Genomic DNA, 14,079 nt, shown 5'->3' with positions numbered 1-14,079 from the left:
TTTCCTTTTCTACTTCATCATTGTTGGAATTTAAAAATGAGTGAACACTGCAAGGAGAAACATTAGACTAACTAGAGCTTGGGAAAGTTACTTATTACTTGAGTAGCCTCTCATAGGATTCTGGGCTCTCAAACCCCCAGAGTCTATTACCAACACAGATTTGTATTATTTTTCAGGACTAACATATGTGTGTTTGTACAGACACACACATATGTATGCTTATATATATGACACATAGATCACACACTGGTGATGTATGGTGTTCTTAGAGTAGAGGCAAGGAAAATAGGATAAGATCACACATGTGGCCATTTCTTTTATATCCCTTAGTAATTCCACATTGTTCTCTTTCCTTCTGCTTATTGTCTACCCTCATCTCTGCCCCCAAACTCTTCTTTGCTTCTCTATTTCTCATTTCATCATCAATTTGTATCTTTTGCCTATCTTCTCCATTTTGCTTTTGGTAAAAAGTTCAACAGAGATTAACAAGAACAGAAACAGCAAGGTAATAGTGAGTCACTTACTTCTAGAAACCTTGGAGCACTTGTGGAATATATGGATGCCTGAGAACTTACAGACTTAACTAGAACAATTAGTGAGGAAAAGTGGTAATTACAAAAACCCAAGAATGGCATTTCCTGAATAAAAAGTTTCCTCTTTCTTTATGCTGTCTCTCCATCTGCAGGCTATCGCTAGCATGGTTTATAAGCATGACAGATAGCCTAGACCCTACGGATGGAAGCTTGGAATATCATCGGATAGAGTGGTGTCATCAGAGGAGTTCATGGTATTACCAAATTACCAAACTGTTCATGGGAACAGTTTTTGTGACAAATATTTTGGATGTCTTCACTCCACCCCTCACCCACTGTAGGGATAAGGGCAACAGAAGGCATGAGAATTTGAACAGAAGAGACACCCTACTTCCTGTACTTCCTACACAAGACCCAGTGACCACAGGCTCCCAGGGAGTACGATATAATCTGTTACCATTTCTTCTTATACCCAAATTGTATGTACTCTGTAACTCTTCCGTAAATCTTTCTGGAATAGACAGATTTAAACACTACTAATAAAATACACACCGCTACATGCTATACATTCTTAATAGGCACGGATGTTTATACAGAAATTTTGATTTTTCTCAGACGCCTATTTATTTTGGCTGTATTTCTAAGATATTTTCTTTCTTAAATTCATCTGATATCACTGCAGCATAGACTATTGTTTATATATACTACAAAAAAAATAGACTCAATTTAAATTTTAAGGAGAGAAAATATGATCCCATGAAGAAAGGCTCCAAGATTTATCTTTCCATGAAAAACTTCTGTTTGTCACAATTTTTAAAAGTAGTACATCCTCTAGCAGGAGGTTGTACATGCTGACTGAGCAAAATCTTCACAGATTTTCAGCAAAAGAGTCTCCTACAGTATTTATACATCTGTTCACTATTGTTGCCAGGTATGTAGCCTTCAATGGATAATACAAGTTAATTAAACCTAGCACATGTTGTATTTACAATATTTTAAGAGTAGCGTTTAGCACAAATCTGCTGGTATTTCTTCTTCAAAAATATTTACAATTTCCATTTTGGTGGGCTGTTTAAGTATTAAAATCAGAGTTCTACTCTCTAATTGAAGTGTAAAAGCATTACTCCAGAAAGTTCTCATTGCTTAAATGACATATAAAACATCTTGGGTGGAAATAAACTTGTCCCAAGCTCTCAAAGGCAATTATGCCTGTTAGTTGCAATGCTCCTTTAAGAGAGAAAGAATAATCTAATTGAATGGCCATATGCACTATTTTATTAGGTTGATGCTTTGCATTTTAGCATAGTTGGCATTTGTGAAAGGAATTCTTTTGCATGGATAAACTTTAAAATGACCAAAACAGATAATATATCATCTTGATATGCCCTTACTGACTTTTTATATTATGAAAAGATTTAAAGCAAGATGACTGCTTTAAATAGTGAGTGATTTTTTAAAGTATAGATTTCCATCACATAGTCTCACATGCTGTAACCGAGTTGTGTTAGTAGGAGATTATCAACAGTACTGAAAAAATCATTCAACAGTAAACAAAGCTTCAGTTAGGATATGACAAAACTAAGTTAAATACCATCTAATGTCAGATCAAGAGGCTGATTTTAACAGAGATTATCTATAAACTTTATAACTATGAAAGTGAGAATATCAAAAGGGAAAGGAGGCACAGCTATTTTAATTTATTTTATGTACTATAAGTCAGTTATGGTCCCTCTGATAAAGTGATTTCACAGTTAAATTTCAGGACATAGCTAGAGTGTTTAGCATAGTAATATAACATCATAATCTAATTTGTACAATAGATCCTTGAATAAATCAGTGAGCTCACAGTTATTGTGAGCAGTACAGTTTCACTAGCAAAGGTCCATGACATTGGGAAGAAAAAAGTAGTTACGAGCTATGTTTGTATACATTTTTGAAAACTAGCCATGATTATAGGAAAAGTGTTAAGTTTCTGGTTAGGATTTCTATTCACTATGAAAAATTCATAGAAGTATACTTTTTTAAAACACTTCATAATAATCTTTTTTCCACAACTTAAAATGTGATGTTAAGAGCCTTGAGAGAGAAATGTAGTAAATGATTTGTCTAGGGAGTAAAGGACTCCAGTTCAGAGTTTTCTTAAATAAATTTCTAGAGAGTTTTAAAATACTTTTTTATTTTGTGAGCTGAATTGTGTCTTCCCAAAATGTAGACATTGAAGCCCTAATTCTTAATGCCTCAGTATGTGACTTTGTTTGGAAATAAGGACTTTAAACAGGGAACTAAGGTAAAATGAGTAACTAGGATAGGCCTTAATATAATATGATTGGGTTCCTTATTTAAAAAAGTTTGGAACATAGACACACAAAGAAAAGACCACATGAAGACACAAGAGAAGATTACATGTGCAAGCCAACGTGGTAAGGTCTCAGAGGAAATGAGTCTCAGCATTACTTTGATCTTGGATTTCTAACTTCCAGACTGTGAGAAAATAAATTTCTATTGTTTAAGCCACCTGGTCTGTGGTACTTCATTATGGCAGCTACAGCAGACTCATGTAATCATCAATACTGCACATTCAATTTTCCTTAGCAAGATGCTATACTTGACTAGACACTAGACTAAAAAAAGAGGATCATCTTCATAAAAACTCTTTAAGAAGAATACATTAAATTTCTCTAGAATGCAGATCCTGAAAAAAATTAGTAAGGAAGACAAAATAAAACTATTGTACTCTGATGAGATAATATCCATTCACTTTATCCTCTATATGTTTACTTGCTCATTTTGTAATGTATTTGAGCATTCCATCCACTACTGTGTGTGCTCACCAAATTTTTGTTTATTGATTGATGGAAACTAATGAAATATTACCTTCAGGAAAATAAAAAAGTTTCGTTGGCATCTTTTAGATAGATAACAGTTTTCTAAGTACATTAAGGAAAGTGAAACAATTATTTTGATTAATAATTCTTCTTCCTGCCTGAAAAAATGTAGAATATGCTTGATAGAAGTCAGTTAACCTTTCTATAATAATAAAAATAATAATATATTACTGTTTTAATGATAAATTATATAATAATTATTAAATAATAATATATTTATAGTAGCAATCACATATTAATAATTGACTATGTCAGGCACTGTGCAAAGTATTCTAATATATTGTAGCTAATTTTGTATAACTGTTTGAGGAAGGTAAAATTTTTTCCATTGAAAAATAATAAATCTGAGGATCAGAGAAGAGAGTAAGATGTCCCAGATCACAAAACATTCAAGAGAGAGAGCCAGGATTCAAACTATGGTCAGAATGATGGGGTTGGGAGGTTCTTTATCAATATCCAATCTGTATTTCCCAATTCCCAACACATTTATTTTCTGTTTTGCTGTTGTTGTAATTTGCTTTTTTCCTAGTGAGAGCAGTCAATTTTCAAAAATCTGTATTAGTAGATGATTCAATGCCACTTATCTTCAGCATATAAAGGCAGAATTATATGTTTGGGAGAGTTTTGTAGAGTTTTGTTTGTTTACAGTCCTCAATATCTGCTCATCATCCTAATTGCATTTGGTTTCCTTTTGAAAACAGTAGCTCCATCTTTCCTGCTGCCATTTCTGGTGACTGGTGCTTTCACTTCAGATCTTTTTCTCTCTCTGTACTTTGGAAGAAATGAAGTGACCTTAACATGGTTAACTGGATTTTCTTTCTGTGACTTTGTATCTTAGACTGAAAGAAGTATAGAATAAATAACAAGAATTCACTTATTTTCCATCAGAAAACTTGGGCATGACTCTCAAACTGTTCCTACTACCAAGAGTATCAGCAATAGCCTGGATTCCATTGTTTTCACATTTGTTTTTTAAGCTTTGCTTTGTGTGTGCCATTTGTATTGTTTAGTGTGTGTGTCACAAAGTTCCTGTTATGATGGATTTTTTTTCTGTTTCTCATATTGGCATAAGTCAGTGAAAACAGAAAAAGACAAGCAGTAATAGGAAGTGTATGTGTGTGTGTGTGTGTGTTGTGTGTACATGTGTGAGAGAGAGAAAAGGAATGAAAAAGTGGAAGCAAGAGAAATAGCTTCCAACTCTTGACTGCTTCAAGTCATCTGACCATCTGTATCAGCCACATATCTTCTCTATTCCAAATCAGGTATTTATAAAGGACCTTGTTCCACAAATTTCTTATGCATTTTTAAAGTTTCTCTAAACTTAGTATAATATAGGATATTACTTATTGTCTGGCAGGGTATTATCTCTTCCACTTATCGACATGAATTATTACGATAGGTGACTGGGATACAACTTTTACTCCCTTATAAGTAAGCCCAGATAACACTTTAATATCATTCCCATTGCCAGAGACACCACAAGAGCCAAAGTAAATAGGGCCCAGGAAATCTGTGAGAATGTGTTCCAATGCTGTCAAGGCATGGCAAATGTATTCCTGGAAATCTAAATTAGAGCTTGAAATTATTTTCACTATAGTCCCAATATTAGACACAGTATTACAGGCTGACTTTTTTCCAACACGGACATATTAGGATTTTATTATGCATTAATGTGTGATGTTACACAGATCCACGGTTTGGCCTAACAAGCACATGCATTTAATGTGTGTTAAACATATTCAAATAACCAACATCCACATAAACTTTTTGGGAAAATAATGTGTATTAATATAAGGCCATACACTTTTTATGTTTGTCTTAGAAATGAGTAATCACTGAAGTAGTACTTTTACAATATCAATAATGTACTTATTCTGTAAAAATTATCTTTCTGCAAAAATACTGTGTAGTAACCTTTTCTAGATTAATTATTGGAAATTTCAAGAAACAAATATATATAATAAAGACAAAAGAATGGTTTGCTTACATGTTTATTTTAGTTTATCTATGCTATTAAGTTAACCAAAGAGCATCACAAAGCATTTTTTTTCAAGCTACTGGAAAAACTTAGCTGTCCTGCTTGTCAACTGCAATAATAATCCTGACATTCATCCCCACCCCCAGCACCAGACACTGTAACTTCTTAAAAAGTAGTTGTGAAGAAAAGTAGTAAGGAAGAAAGCTTTGGATTTTATGAGAGAGGGTCATTTTACTTCCTGTAGTTGTGTATATGGGTGGGCCATATGCAAAATGCTTGTGTTTATCTATCTTTATCAGGCAGCATTAAAGTCCAATCAGATACTAATATTTTCCTTTAATGCTGTGGCAGAGATTCATAATGATATTTTTCTGGCTCAGCCTTTATCAGTAGACTTTCTAAAATTCTGACTGTGCTCAATCCCTACTAGTCAAAGACATCTTTAAGGCTGTCTCACATGTGCATTCAAATAGTCATTACTGTCACTCTCTTCCACTTTGGAAAATCTATCCCTTCATGCATGTCTATACCTGACATTATGAGTTAGTTTATCTATGAAGAATGTTTTGGTAGTAACTTCAGCCATTGTTAAGAACCATTTCACAATATGATCTAATAGGAAATGCTATAGAAAGGAAGTTTGACTTCACTCTCGATTTCAATTGCATTACACTCTTGTATAAGTCAGAGTGAAGTGCTGTTTGTGTTCTTATTGCTTGGGTATTCTTCAAAAAGCTCTGCACAGTTTCTGAGAGAAAGAGGAAAATATGAGTGACATACACAGGTTGGAACTCTTACACATTGCTGATGAGACTGTAGAGTGGCACAACTCTGGAAAACTCACTGGCAGTTTCTTACCTTGTATCTCAGCAATTCCATTCCTAGGTGTTTACCTGAGAAAATTGGGAGTGAGGAGAATGTGTCTTCAAAAACACCTGTGAAAGAATCAGCACAGCAGCCTTATGAATAATAGCCAAAACCTGGAAACAACCCAAATGCCCACAAAAGCAGATGAGATAAACAAATTGTGGTATATTCATGGAATAGATACTACCCAGAAATAAAAAGATATGAACTGCAGCTATAAAAAACAACATGAATGTATTTCTAAAACACTATGTTGAGAAAAATAAGTCAGACACAAAGAGTAACCTCTTAATGGAGCAGTCTCATATCTTCAATATAGCAAGAAAGATATCTTAATCAAAGAAAGGCTTTAAAGTTATTTTTACCTTATTCTCCAGGACAAATAAAAATATATAATTTCAGGAAAAAATACAATGAGGTTTTTTTGGGAAGTAATAGGAGTATCATATAGAGGCTAAAAACATAGGTCTTGGACATAGATCAGAAAGTTTGACTTAACATTTAGTAGTTGTGTGTTATTTAGAAAGTAACAACTCTAAACATCTCAGTTTCTCAGGATAGGGTTCTGATGACAAACAAGATATTTATTCTCTATTGAGGTAGGAGTTATTAAGAAATTATTTTAGACAGAGCGAGGAAAAAAGGGGTCCTTGGAAGATTTTTCGTATAGGGCTGTGATGACAATCAACATATTTATTCCATATTGAGGTAGGAATTATTAAGAAATTCTTTTAGGCAGAGAGAGGGAAAAAGGGGTCCTTGGAAGATTTTCCCCAGCTCATGTCTAGTATGAAAGCCCTGGGTCTTAGACCCGGGCAGGCAACCTTTGATATGCAAATGCCAGGCATTGGAAACTGGGTCCACCCAACATGGCGATTCCCACCGTTGTCCTTTTGCCCTTGTTCCCATATGTGCCTGGCGACATGCCCGCCCCCACACATCCACACGTGTGTGGAACATCATGGTGCTCTACATTTGCATATTAAAAGGCTAGGGTGGAAGGCTAGTTTTTTCGCAGGCTACATGAATGACCTGCCTGGTCAAACCAACCCCCTGAGCCCTAAGCAAATTAGACACCCTCTCCTCCAGTCATCAAATATAGCAGGCTAATATTACCTGAAGGCGGGGGTCCTTCTGTTAGATATGAGTTCAAAATTTCTTTTCAAAGAATTAATATGTCAGTATGTTCAATTCTTTGCCTTCTACTTTTAAACTTCCTCGTAAAGCAACCTTTTTCAATTACCTACTCCACCCTGACTCATTTTGATCACCTGCTCCACCCTACATTGCAATCACCTGCTCCACCCTAACTGCTTCCAATTATCCGCTACCTGCTCTGCTCTGACTCCCGCCAAAGCACTCACCTCCTCATTCTCTTTAATTACCCAATCGGAATCAGTTTAGCCTGTGCCGTCTAACCCTAGCCAATAGGGGAGCGACACAACAGCAGGGGCCATGTGGGTTGGGGATAAGAACCCCTTCCCCCGCGTTGTCCAAGTATGCGCTCACCATTGCTCCATCTGTAAGGGTGCACCCTTCTATAGAAGTAACTTGCCTTGCTGAGAATTAAGAAGAAAATTTTATATTCGAGCACTATTTCTTTTGCGGCACTGAAACTTCATATATAACACCTCTCTCGGCTTTGGAGCCACCCTCTGTCTGTCTCTGTATAGGGGAGCTTCTTTCTTTCTTTCCCCTTCTTTCTTGCCTATTAAACTTTCTGCTCCTTAAAGCTACTCCACGTGTGTCCCTGGCGTTTTTTCTAATTAGAATCGAGATGAAGAACCCTGGTGTTTCTCCACTCATCCGAGCCCCATCACTGTGAGGAGGAAGGCATTTTCTTTTTTTGTAATTTTCGTATTTACACGTCTTTAAATATAACTTCATTGGTTTTTTCCTTAATTATATATGTGATTTTCATCATTCCAATGAAAACAATTTCAAGAAATATTAAATAAAATTTAAATATAAGTTTTCTATTTTTCAACTCCCTTCTCCTGAAATAACCAGAGTTAATGATACTGTATTTATTACCCACAATCTTTTACACAGCACAGATATACATACATTCATATATAATTGTTTTCCCAAAAGACGAGTTCCAAAACTTCATTTTTCTGTTTAATTCTGAGTATTCAAATAGACATGCTTCTAAGTCTATTGATAATTTCCAAATTTAGTTCATAAAATATTTTGGGCAACTGCAGAAAAATTGAAATAAATGCGCAACATCTTGGATAATAAAATTGAGTCAAACAGTGCTAACGTGATAGATAATATTCTGACATGTTTAGTTTAAATTCAATTATGTTAGTATTTAGCCAGGAACTGTTTTTAGTGTTTATTTTAATAGAGGATTTGAGTATTGTGATAGGTAGAATGGAATATGTCAAAGAAATGCCTTTGACAGATAGAAATTTTTAGATCCAATATATTTTTGTTCATTTATAACCAATGTTTCTGTGTTAAAACCATAGATAACTCACTGTCTGTATTAATACATAAAATTCAGTAGATAATGTTGGCCAATCAACAACCAAAGAGTGACATAGTTTCACATTCAATCTAATAGTGATCTTACTCCTCGAAATCAATGAATAATCTAAATGCCTCCTTAACAATCTAGCTCTTATTACAGCTCTGAAAAAAAATTGAATTAATTTATCATTCTATAATCTGAAAGTATACTGCTCAATATTGTGAAGTCACTATGTCTAATGTCTCCATTATTTCAAAATTTAAAATGATGCTGGAACTCAGGCCCTGAACAGCATAGAGATTATAGCAGACAACTGCATTAATGTAGTGTTCATTGTCCTGTATGAGAAGGCTTATTTTAAGCTGCACAAAGTTTACTAATTTATCAGTTTTTAATTACATTTTATTACAATATGACTCTGGGGCTTCTCTTATAACCAAAGAAGAACATTTGATCTTCATTTAAAAATAAAATAAAACTCTATTTTCAAAATCCCAATGCTTATGGGAAACAGAATTAAATGCTCTTATTTTTTTCAAGTTTTTATTATAATCGGGATTAAATATCAATAAATTCATGTCTAAATTTTAGAATCTCATGCAGTATAGAAAGTAAGCTGAACTCTTTGCGTCTACTATTAAAATTACACGTTAGAGTTAATTCCATATCCATTATTCTTTTTCTTCTAATTGAGTTGCCTTAACTTCAGTAAATTGCCCTGGTGACCAGATTTCATTAGCATGTGCATAAATTCTCAGCTGCATGTCTTGGCAATTTATCTATATTAGTAATTTCTGATTTCTAATAGCCCAAGAGAATACAATATGGTTGTTGTCTTCATTTTGTTCTAAGTGATCATAAAATAAGACTCATGGTTCAGCCAATGGATTTGAGGTTAGAACTAATAAGGATTGCTTCCAATTTTGAGTTTCTTGAGATAAGAGACTCTTAGTTAGATATGTATCTTTCCATAGTGCCTATATAGTGCATTATACTCAGACAATACACTTTGAATACTTGAATTGAAACAGTTAATGGAAAAATATTGAGTATTATTTAGTGTAATATGTATCTAAAACCTTATATTCCCAAATGGTAAGCAGTCATGTGGTTAAGGGAGCAAAGAAACACCCAGGGGTAACTAACATCTTTGAACTTTGATATCTTGTTTTTCTCCCCTGTAAACAGGAATAATAGAAATCATAGAAACTACTTCATAAAAGCATGGTGAGGATTAAAAGCAATGCCATAAATGAAGCCATGTAATATTTTCTGATACATAATATGCACTCAGTAAGAGTAAAGTACTAATAAAGTATAGTGACTCTAGGACTTGGGAGGAGGAGTAATGGAATATTTTTTGAATCCCTATTATAAATGTAAAGGATGATGATAAGTGCTTTTCTTAGGTTACTTTTTTCCTCATTAAATAATCAAGGATTCATATTATAAATACAAATTAGAATTCAATGGAGTTATTGTTTTTTGCTCAGATGTGGTTAATAGTATAAAGTAGATGAGGTTCCAGACATGCTACTCCAAAATATGGTATTTTCGCATGTGAGAAAATAACAAAGGCAGGAAAGCCACTCTCATCTTTTTCTGGTCCTTCTCTTCTGAAGCAGTTTACAAAATCTTCATTCCAGAGATGCCCACTCAATACCCAACGAAAAACAATACCCTAATCTCTGAAGATAACAGAGAAGAATGTGAACAAATAGACCCTTCTAAGTTCCCTCCAGTTTATTACCATTTGATTAGCCCTCCTTTGTCTAATCACACTTCTCTACAACTATCCATTTCTTCATCAAACTAAACATAAAAAAAACACAGGTTTCCCTGTTTATTTGGGTCTTAATTTCTGAAGCCTCCCAAATTACATAAAACTTATATTAAATAAATGTCTATGCTTGTTAATCTGTCTTTTGTTATAGGTGCCTCAGCTATGAACCTAATAATGAGTAGGGAAAGAAATCTTTCCTCCTCTACAGAGTTCAAAGCGAGATCCTCTGAGACCAGGGAGCTTGCTCTTTCTTTGATACCTTGAACTTGAATGCTGACACTTGAGGGCATGAAGGCATAGAGGAAAAGGGGAACAGGTGATGCTGCATGAGTCACTAGCTTCTATTTTCAAATTCCTGGTGGATTGTCTGAGACATTCATTAGTAGACAAATTTCATTTGTAGGTGGTGGAAAGTTCAGATGCTGGTTTAAATATCAAACAGTATCTATTTATACACACCGTGGTGAGCACTTCACATGAACAATGGCTACCACTTATAATGATGTGATTGAAATACAATTATTTATTTTATAATTCTGAATACAATGGTGAAATGGTTACAGACTGGTGGGGTCAGACGTCTCACTATGGTGCCTTTGTACTTTCCTTCCCCTCACTGTTGCTCATGATAATGGCAAACCCAGCTGACTTAAGTCACAGATGAAAAAAGGCATTAACAATTAATAGTAAGAACTCTGACAATATTATATTTTATGAAAATTCTAAATTGAACAGTCAACCCTTTACGGTTGAGTACAATATACAGGATGCTCTCACCACCTAATGCAGTCTCTAATCTAGCATAAACCAAAAATTTCAGCTATTATAAATATTACTTACAGCACTTTTAATTTTAAGGCTTTCAAAATGCAGAGACCCCCTAATGAGAATCATTTTTACTTTAGAGTGTTCAATGCTATTTCATTTAATGTGACTCCTAGGTTTTTATATTTCCTTTTTGAGTTCCTAACATGTTAGAATCTTATAATGGATTAATAAAGAAAAACATGACAAAAATATATCTTGATATCATTCTCACATGTCTAGTCAGCATGTTTCTTATATGAGTTTACAGTGACACAACAACAGTTAAATTTCACATTAAACTTTCTTTGCTAGTAATTTTTTAAAGAACTTAATCTTACGTCTACTTAGAGCATTAAATTTCTTTATAGAGAAAGATAAAAACACAGAGACACAAAGTTTTAAGTGAATATTTAGAAAGTTTTAGATTAAGAAACTCTTTTTCCAGAGATACTCCTAATGTTTTCTGAGGATCCTCAGTAACCTAACACATTCAAGATCTGAATCTCGTAATGTTGTCTTAATTCCACAGACAAATGAGCCAGGCCTCTGCTTATTCTTCAACACGCATATCACATCACCCCAACAAGAAATGGATTTCCTCAGTATTATTGTTTATCTGGAGAGAATAACAGTTCACAAAGTCCAATCAGATCAAAGCCACTTCATGATCTAATTAAGACTCACATGGATTCAAAAACACTTCTACTGAGCACCTGGGGCATTGCATAAAATGACTACAGCTTCAAGCACAATGTCAATGAAATAAAAGTTATACCTTGTGAAACAGATTGTCATCTAGGTATAGATTTTCATCTTTCTTTTATACTCAATGGCCTTTGTCCATCTGTGTGTGTGTTCAGTTAATGCATATTTATAAATGATGAAAAGGGAAACAAGTCATCATTATTTTTATCAACTTTGGTTAAAAATACATATCGGTTAATGCTGTCAGGTAACATACAAGATGCTCCATTGAATTTGACTTTCCAGTATATAATAAGTAAATATTTTAGCACAAGTATGTGCCAAATATGGCACAGAGCATACTTATAGTAAATAGTCATTGTTTATCTAAAAATCTAATTTAACTGAGTGTCATATTTCCTTTTTCTTTTTCCAGCTTTATTGAACTATAATTGCCAGAAATTATATATACAGCCATGTGTTCTTTAACAACAGAGATGCCTTCAGAGAAACACATAATTAGGTGATGTCATTGTGGGAACACTTTAGATTGTAAACCTAGATCATATAGCCAACTACACACCTAGGTTATATGGTATAGCCTATTCTTCCTAGGCTAAAACCTGCACAGCATATTACTGTACTAAACACTATAAGCCACTGTAGCACAGTGATAAGTATTTGTATATCTAAATATCTAAACATATGAAAGGTATAGTAAAAATACAGTATTATAATATTATGGGACCACTATCGTATATGTGGTCCACTGTCAACCAAAATGTGTTAATGTGGCACAGGACTATATTTAAGGAGTACAATGTGACATTTTTATGCATGCACACATTGTGAAATGATTGCCGGTCCCAATCTATTATAACTGGCATACCTATCACCTTATATCATTATCAATTTTTCTTTTTGTGATGAGAATACTTAAGATCTACTCTCCTCACAAATTTCAAGTATACATTATTATTAAGTGTAGTCACAATGCTATGCATTAGGTCTCCAAAACTTACGCATCTTGTATTTGAATGTTCATACCCTTTGACCAACATCTGCCTATCTGCCTCACTCTCTGACCTCTGGTAACCAGTCTTCTATTCTCTGTTTCTATGAGTTTTACTTTTTTAAATTCCACATACAAGTGAGATGATGCGGTGTATTAATCTGTTTTCACATTGCTATACAGATACTACCTGAGACTTGGTAATTTATAAAGGAAAGAGATGTAATTGACTCAGAGTTCCACATGGATGGGGAAGCAGGAAACTTACAATCACGGTAGAAGGTGAAGGGAAAACAGGCAGCGTCTTCACAAGGCAGCAAGAGAGAGCAAGCGTGGAGGGGGAACTGTCAAACACTTTTAAAACCATCAGTTCTTGTGATAACTCCCTCACTATCATGAGAACAGCATGGGGGAAACCACTCCTATGTTCCAATCATCTCTCATCACGTCTCTCCCTGGACACAGGGGAATTATAATTCAAGATGAGATTTGGGTGGGGACACAGAGCCAAACCATATCATGTAGCATTTGTCTTTCTGTGCCTGGCTTATTCACTTAGCATAATGTACAGCAGCAGCATCCTGTTGTTGCAAATGACAAAATGTCCTTCTTTATAAAAGCCGCATAAGTCACTTCCCAAAAGAAAACACATAAATGGTCAATTAGGATATGAAAAAATGTTCAATATAACGTAATCATCAGAGAAACCCAAGTCAAAACTACAATGAGACATCACCCTACATTTGTTAGGATGTCTATTATCAAATAGGCCAGAGAGAAGTTTTGGCAAGGATGTGGAGAAAAGAGAACGCTTGTACACTATTGGTGGGAATTAAAATTGGTAAAGCCATTATGAAAAACTGCATGAAACCTCTTCAAAAGTGAGAATTACAACCACCATGATCCAGCAATCCAACTTCTGGGTATATCCAAAAGAAATGAGATCAGTATCTTGAAAAGATTTCTGCACTCTTATATTTATAGCAGCATTATTCACAAAAGCCAAGATATGGAAGCAACCTAGGTGTCCGTTGATAGACGAATGGATAAA

The sequence above is a fragment of the Rhinopithecus roxellana genome, chromosome 1 (assembly GCF_007565055.1).
Source record: "Rhinopithecus roxellana isolate Shanxi Qingling chromosome 1, ASM756505v1, whole genome shotgun sequence".
NCBI lineage: Eukaryota > Metazoa > Chordata > Mammalia > Primates > Cercopithecidae > Rhinopithecus > Rhinopithecus roxellana.
This window is presented reverse-complemented; position numbering follows the sequence as displayed.